Below are 8,051 nucleotides of genomic sequence, written 5' to 3'. Positions count from 1 at the left end.
AAACTCATGAGGCAAATTTCTCTTATATATATATAAAAATTCAATCAAATTGATGTTAGTTTTGACGTTAATGTAAACTTGAGAAAAATAATAAGATTGAATATTTTGAAAAGGAGATATAATGCTTGGACTTCCATATTTATTGTAAGAATTACATTTATACAATGTTTTAATTAAGATGTATTATTTGATTCAATTAAAAAAAACAAGATTGATAAACTACTTAAAATTATATTAAAAATAATTGTTAATTTATATTGAATTGCAACAATTCCTCAACATTTGTGCAGGTTATCATGAATCTAAAAAAAAACACCATCACAACAAAAATAATTTTGGAGAGGTTAAAATAAATGCCACAAATTAAATATATAGTATGGCGTTTTACAACCCCATACTTATACCGCCACAAAAAGAACTATTTTGTTGGGGTTGGCACTAACGCCACAAAATAAACGTATAGTAGGGGTTTCTTATGACTAATATTAGTAAACCGCCATAATTTGACAGTTTTTTAGTAGTGAAGGCTAAAGTGTAATTGTCGCTAGTAATTGCCTTTATTAAAATTATATATTTAGTAAAAACAAAGCTATTACCAATAATTAATTATCGCTAAAGATCGTCATGCAATATAAAAGTCAAGTGGACATTAATAGCGCAAGTATGTGTTGAAGCAACCATTTCTTGAATTAATAACAATAAAATAAGAGAGTTTAATTGATAAAAAAGAAGTGATAATCATCGGACATGAAACAACGTGTACTACTTGAAGTAAATGTTTCTTATCACGTCTTTCAATATCAAATAGAATGGAATTCATCAGAAATGAATCACCGGTTACTGACATATATCCAAAGTTCACAACATGGCTAAACAAAGTATTCGCCAGTTTTTCCAATGGTAATTCATAATCTTTCCTCGTCATTAAATGAAGCTGCTCGAGGATAAAAAATGGAAGTTGATTTTCTAGTAACAACAAGTCTCGGAGTATAAGATTATATTTGTAATCAACAAAATTGATAATTTTTTCTTCTCCTTCTGGATATATTGCAGAACACTCTCGAATAAACTCAACCACAAAACAACCATCAAGCTAAGCAATAACATTTTTGCAAAATTCATGACTATCATCAGTATCGAGGTCTTTTATATCGTCATAACACATTAGTGCTTTCTACTTCAGAAACTCCAAACAACTGATGCAACTTTGCACATCAAGTCCCTCTTCTCGTTTCAGAAACCGTTGTAGGTACAACAGTTTGTACTTTTCCATTGGACCAAGTTGAGGATTTTTCTTATGGTAAGGACCAATAGAGACCATCTTTGGTGTATAAGAATCTGGATTTGATTCACGTCGCTGCACATTTACTTTAAATATGGTACTCGATTTAAAAGATGATTTGGCCAAATCCTCAAACATTTTATCAAAGATTTGATTTATACATTCGGATGCTTACAATTGCAAATCATGTTGGGGATAAACCGACAACTAAAAATTCGAGAAAAGGCTCAAATATATGATCGAACTTTGAAAAAAGGCTCATCTATGCGATGCATCCATTAAAAATTTGGATTATCTATGCCATTTCCGTTTCAAAAAAGGCTCACTCATACCATTATTTGTTAGCTGAAAACAATTTCGATTTTACAAAATCACTTTTTACACGTGGTCAATTATGATTCTATCACACCATTAATTAAATTATTTTTTAAAGAGAAAAACTCAAATATATCATCGAACTATGAGAAATGGGAAAAGGTTCATCAATGCCATCCGTTAAATATTTGGTTCATCTATACTATTTCAGTTAACAAATAATGGCATGGATGATCCTTTCTAAAACAAAAAAAGACATAGAAAACAAACATATCATATTTGTTGATTTAGAGGGTATAAATGATGAAGTTCAAAAATGAAAAGGCTAAATATAGTCAACTTGTTTGTTGGAAATCATCAAGTTAACAGGAAGATATGAACTCCGGTAAGAGGATATATTTTGGAAGAATTAATCAATGTGTTATATATTATCGCGGAAATATCGTGGATTAACTAGCATACAATCACAAATAAAGAAAATAGAAAAGAAAAAAAAAACACAAGAATTTAATGAGATTTGGCTAGGCCTAATCATTCAAGCAAAAGCAGAGAGAGTTTTCTTCTTTGAAAGAAAAGAAGAAACTATACAATACTTTCAAGACTATATTGTAAATCCTGCACAATACTTTAGAATCTCCAACTATATAGAACCCAAGCAGTCCCAAACCTACAAGGAAAAAGTTTCCCCTATCCTAAAAGGACAATATATTCCTTTCCCAGGTCTACTAGGACAAAAAATCTCAAGTCTGATGATAACTAGAAGTTCACTCAAATCATTGAAGACACAATACAAAGCTTGGGACAGGGAGGCAAACGAAGTAGCATATGGTTTAGCCAAGATTGTCTCAACATTACAATTGAGACGGTTACTCCTACTTACTTAATGGAACCTGTGAAAGCTAGAATAGTCTGTATAGTTGTGAGTATGAGGAGTATATATGATGGCTGCCACAATTGAAATTCCTACCCAAGGATTACTAAAATAATTGTGTTTCAAATTTGCCTTCATTCTATTCCATGATTTTTCACTATATTCAATTGCTTGTTCCTCATTGTAATAGAAGTCAGGATACGGCGTGACCCCATTTCCGATTGTGTTGAAGAGGCTAGCCACGTTTTTGTCGTCTCCGATCAAATTCACTATGATTTCTTTCTTGCGAAGCAAATTCACATTTTTTTCTGAGTCGATTAGATTATCCATGAAAACAATATAATGACTGAAATATTTAGATAATTGTACATCAGATGACTGTTGCTCATAAGCAATGAGATTTCGCAAGAGGATTTCCGTATCACGTTCGATTGTTAAACAAGGAATTGTCATCAATCCACTACTCTCAAACTTTATATCCAATAAACTTGTTATATCACTACCCTTTGCAAAGCTAACTTCAGCTTCGAAAAGCTCTGTTGCATTTGGCATAACCTTACGAGTGCAATACGTTTTGATTTTTTCCCTGGGATTAATCTCATTACATGAAAATATGTGTAGTAGATGAAGTAAATATTTGATATTTCCAATATTATTACATTCCGTCTCTCTAAACGATGACCAGGTCCATTTTAGCATGCCACCGAAATAGTTATACAACTTATTCACCAGTATTACCAATGATGATTCGTTAACTTGCTTTGTCATGGAATGAAGCTTGTTGACGACAAAGAAATGTAGTTGGTTTTCTAGTAACATCAAGTCTCGAAATATGTAACTTGCATGATTATTAATGATAATCGTGGCTTCTCCTTTTGGAACCATTTCACAATGCTCTCGAATAAACTCAACTACAAAACAACCGTCAAGCAACAAATCTTTGAAGGTACCAAATTAAAAAAATAAAAATTTTAAACTTGAAATAAAATATTTATTTGTTTTTTTTTAAAAATTACGGGTGTGGCGGGGGAGGGAGTAGGCCTGGGTGGGGGTGGCAGGAGGAGTGACGTAAAATATTTTAAAAAATTGAAATATTTTTCAAAAGCAACTTTTTCTTGGGGGGGAAGGGGGGTAGGGGTAGGGGTAGTAGGGATTGGGTGAGGTAAAAAAATCTTAAATTATGAAAAAAAATAAATCAAAAATAGTATTTAAATTATTTGTTTTTTTGTTTAGGGGGGGGGGGGTGGTGGTTTGAAATTTTAAAATAAAAAAAATTGAAAAAATTAATTATTATTTTTGAACGGGGAGTGTCGGATACGGGGTATGGGTAGGGTTAGAAAAAAGTTAAAGGATGAAGTAGAGTTTAGGAAAATGTTTTCCTTAATTTTGGAAGGGAAGACATTTTTCTTAAATTTGAGGAAAATGAGTTGATTTGAAAAACATTTTCCAAACATTTAAGGGCAAATATTATAATTGAAGATAATATCTAGATATAATTGAAGATAGTATCTAGATACGTGTAGGGTAGGGGTTCGGTCAATGTTAGATTCGATCGCTTATTTTATAAAATTTAATCATATCAATATTTTATTATTTTATTTTACTTCATAATTTGTGGTTTAGTTAATTTTTGATTTTTTTTTGTTAAAACGTTATGATAGAAAGATGTGTAGGACACAAATTAAGGTAGAATATTAGTAGGTAAGAGTGCGACCATACTAGTAAGTAGGACTGCATTTTCTTGTTACCCTTACTCGTAGTCATAGGACTGTACAGTCTTGTAGTTTCTTAATTATTCTTCAATTTTTGTTGCTATCTATGATTTCGTGTAGTTCAATTATAATATTATTTTATTGTAGTAGTGTTCTGCTATACTATCGAAAATAGCCTCTTTATCTCAACTTTGAGGTAGAGGCAAGGTCTATGTACACTCTATCTCTCAGACCCCACTTTGTAGGACTACACGGGATATGTTGTGTTGTTGTTATGTAAGAGTCACAAGTAGTAGTTAGAACACGATACGAAGTATACTTTCGTAGAATTTTAATTTGATAAAAACTCTCTAGACGCTTTAACAAATTTAAAAAGTGATGAATCAAGAAAACATGAAAGACGTCAATAATAAAGTTCTATCCCACTTTTTTACATGCGGTGATGTAAAAATATGAAGTTAAACAAAGATAAACAAATTGAAACGAAGGGGCTCATGAACTGGGTCTTCTAAAATACATCCAATAAGAGAAATTTAAATCATATATTAATTAAAGGAAAGATATCTAATATCTTACAACTTACTACTCAAATTAATAAAGGGAAAATACATAAATTCCCCCTCAAACTTGTCCCCAAAACTTACTTTAGCACTGTAACTTTACGTGTATTTAAATACCCCCTCAAACAACATACAAGTGAATTACATATGACCTTAGAGGCTGACGTGGCAAATAAAAAATTTATAAGCGCGTAAATAGCATAAAAAATGAAAAGGGAAGGTAAGTGGGTCCCACTTTGTCTTCTTTTAGCAACCTGTACCAGCTCTCTTTGTTTCCACCGCCGGCGGTCACTTTCGAGAGAACATTTCTCGAATCAACAAATTCAACGAAACTCAACCACGCCAAACTTCACCCCAACCCCTTTGTTCTTCGTTCATCACCGTTTAAAGCTCTTGCGAGAGATCAGCCGCCGTGAGACCACCAAATCTTGCTAAGAAATTTCACCACGCCGGCAACCATGGAAAAAATGTCGGCCATACCCTTTTCCTGGCTTTCCTCCATTCTTCCCTTTATTTGTTTTCATTTTTTTCTTTTCAGGCGAGCCATCAAATCTGTCGGTTTTGAGCCTAATATAACAACAATAACTCTGGCGATTGTCGTTGAAGCAGTTGATGGCTGTCCTTAGAACAACCATGGTTGTTAAGCTTTAGCTTTCAAAAAACTTGCAAATAAAAATATGGAGAAATAGTAAGTTAAACAACAAAAAATGAAATTGAAAATAAACATTCCCAAGAGTATGAGCAAGAGTAGCACCAACAAACCCTACTCCAACGATGATGATAATTTTTCAAAGTTGTCGTTGAAGCACTTGCCGACATATAGTCATTTTCACTGTTTCACACAATGTTCGTCAAATTATTAGAAATTACGTTGTGGGTGTTGGATTTTTGCAAAGGGTAACAATTACTTTTTTATTGTATTGATTATTGAAATAATGAAGAACATGGAACAATGAAGAAGATGAGTAAACAGTGAAAATGAGAACAAAAAATGACGTGGAAAAAGAAAAAAGAAATGAAATGAAATTTGTTCACAATCTGACGTGTTATCAATGTGTCATTGAGGTGGCGCTTATGTGGCGCGTGTGTACATCACCTTCCAATTATGAAACTAGTATTGTATGTATAAGGTGGTACTTAATTCACTTGACAATTGTTTAAGGGGGTATTTAAACACCCGTAAAGTTATGATGCTAAAGTGAGTTTTACGGATAAGTTTAAGGGGGATTTGATGTATTTTCTCATTAATAAAATACCAATGTAATCAATATAAGTAGCATATTATTAGGCTTAGGAGATGGAACTTTAGGTATAATTGAGACAATTACTATTTACTCAACGACATTTATCTAGAATGTTGGTTATTAAAAGTACCTATATTATATTATTACTGTTAAATATAATATAGTGACAATTATATTATTCTAGCAAAAATATTTATTTGTTATAATGTATTGGATGGGATGTTGTATAAGACATTTAAAAATTACCTGATTCAAAATGGACTAGTTGGAGTGTACTTGAGTTTCTTCTTAAATTCTTTTGCTCTGCTTAACTTTTATGAAGGTGAAGGAATATGGGAGATGGTGAATATTAAATTGTATATGGGTATACTATATATAGATTAATTGCAAACCTGCCTATATTACTAACATGAAATAGTGTGATTTTGAGAAAAGTATCATAGAATAAATAAAGTTTTAGTAACATAGAATAAAATGTATATAGACATTACATTTAAGAAAACATATCATAGAATAACACTTTGAGTGTGTTCAAGCCACTATTTATTCTAAAATTTGATATCAAGTATAATTGAAGAACAACACTTTTAGGGTGTGTTCAGTATGATGGAAGATTTGCTATTTTTTCTCGAAAATATGTGAGTTTCTTATTTAATTTTAATGTTTGATAAATAAGTTGAATTTTGAAAATAATATTTGTATAAAATCTAAGCAAGCGCAATTAAGTTTGGCATGGGGGTTAAGGATGTGAGGGTAGTGGGGATGAGGACTATGAGATCAGTACATAGGCGTATTTGGAATTTCAATAGGATAAGTGCATTATTTTGAAAAGGACAATCTACGATATATTTTCTTAGATTGGAGAGAAGAAACCATTTTGTGCAGTTGGTTTTCCTCTTTAAGAATCTGATCCAAAAATTGACAATATGCTCCGTTTCACTATATTTGCCTTTAGGGGTGGGCATTCAGTATTTGATTTGGAATTTTCGAGTTTTAGATTTGGTAATTCGGTAATTGATAGTTAAAAATATATATCAACTATCAATTTTTTTAATTTTGGTTCGATAATTCGGGAACCTTTAAATTAAACTTTGGTTTGGTACGGTATTCGGTAATACCGTATTGAAGTTATAGCCAATTGTATTACAAAGTTAATACTATTTATCCAGTTATTTCTATTTTTTGTATGTGGAGGCACGATAGAATAGAAGATTAACAAGTAAGAAGACATTATAAGAAAAACACATTAACACAACTAACAAGTAAGAAGACATCAAGAAAAACAAATTACCTCCGCTCGTCATCCTTCTCTTTCAGGGTTTGAGTTCTTTTGTTCTTTGTTCTTATTCTCGCTCAAGTGATTTAGGGAGGGAAGTTAACATTTTTTTGAGGAAGAGAACATGATGGAGTTTTTGTGACTACATAAATGTAACTTAACATATAATTACTATACAAATTTGATATGATTTGACTATTACTTCAAAATTCAAAGAACTGTGATTGAATTTCATGCCAAAACTAGATTGACTCTCACTCAAATTTTAGATTCAAACTCCCCTCGACATCCTATTCTTTTGAGATATGATCCATTGAAAACGAAGTTCGTTTGTAACAAATTAACTACAAACCCAATAAATTTGATATACATGAAGTATACACTTACTATTCAATCTCTATCAACTTAAAATCACTTGTGAATAGTCCTAACTTTTAGATATGAAATCTTCTCGATGTTTCTAGTCTTTTGATATATATTTCATTCGAAACGATTTATGTATGCTGTGCATCAAATTTTAAAGAAAAATTGCATAATTAAAAAAGATTTTTTTTAGTTAAATAAATCATCTCCAGAAGTTTTTTTAAAAAAAAAAATCATCTCCAGAAGTTTGTAACGGGCCGAACAGATAAAAGGTCATTTTTGTTGTAAATAAGTTTGCCGAAAAGCTATAAGGCATAATTATCCCTTAATAAAACCCCAAGATTAATAGATACTTGAAATAAACTATAGCATTCAACAATAAAATTCAATACAAAGTAGAATTAATGAAAAACACATAAGCTCATCAA

At 31.4% G+C, this 8,051-nt stretch overlaps 1 pseudogene; it reads right to left on the bottom strand.

The window, feature by feature from the left end:
• Positions 1-2,473: 2,473 nt before the first annotated feature.
• Positions 2,474-5,242, bottom strand: LOC125819149 (uncharacterized; annotated as a pseudogene).
• Positions 5,243-8,051: the final 2,809 nt, after the last annotated feature.

This window comes from Solanum verrucosum, unplaced genomic scaffold (genome assembly GCF_900185275.1).
Source record: "Solanum verrucosum unplaced genomic scaffold, falcon-dt-bn FXZP01000252.1, whole genome shotgun sequence".
Lineage (NCBI taxonomy): Eukaryota > Viridiplantae > Streptophyta > Magnoliopsida > Solanales > Solanaceae > Solanum > Solanum verrucosum.
This window is presented reverse-complemented; position numbering and strand designations above follow the sequence as displayed.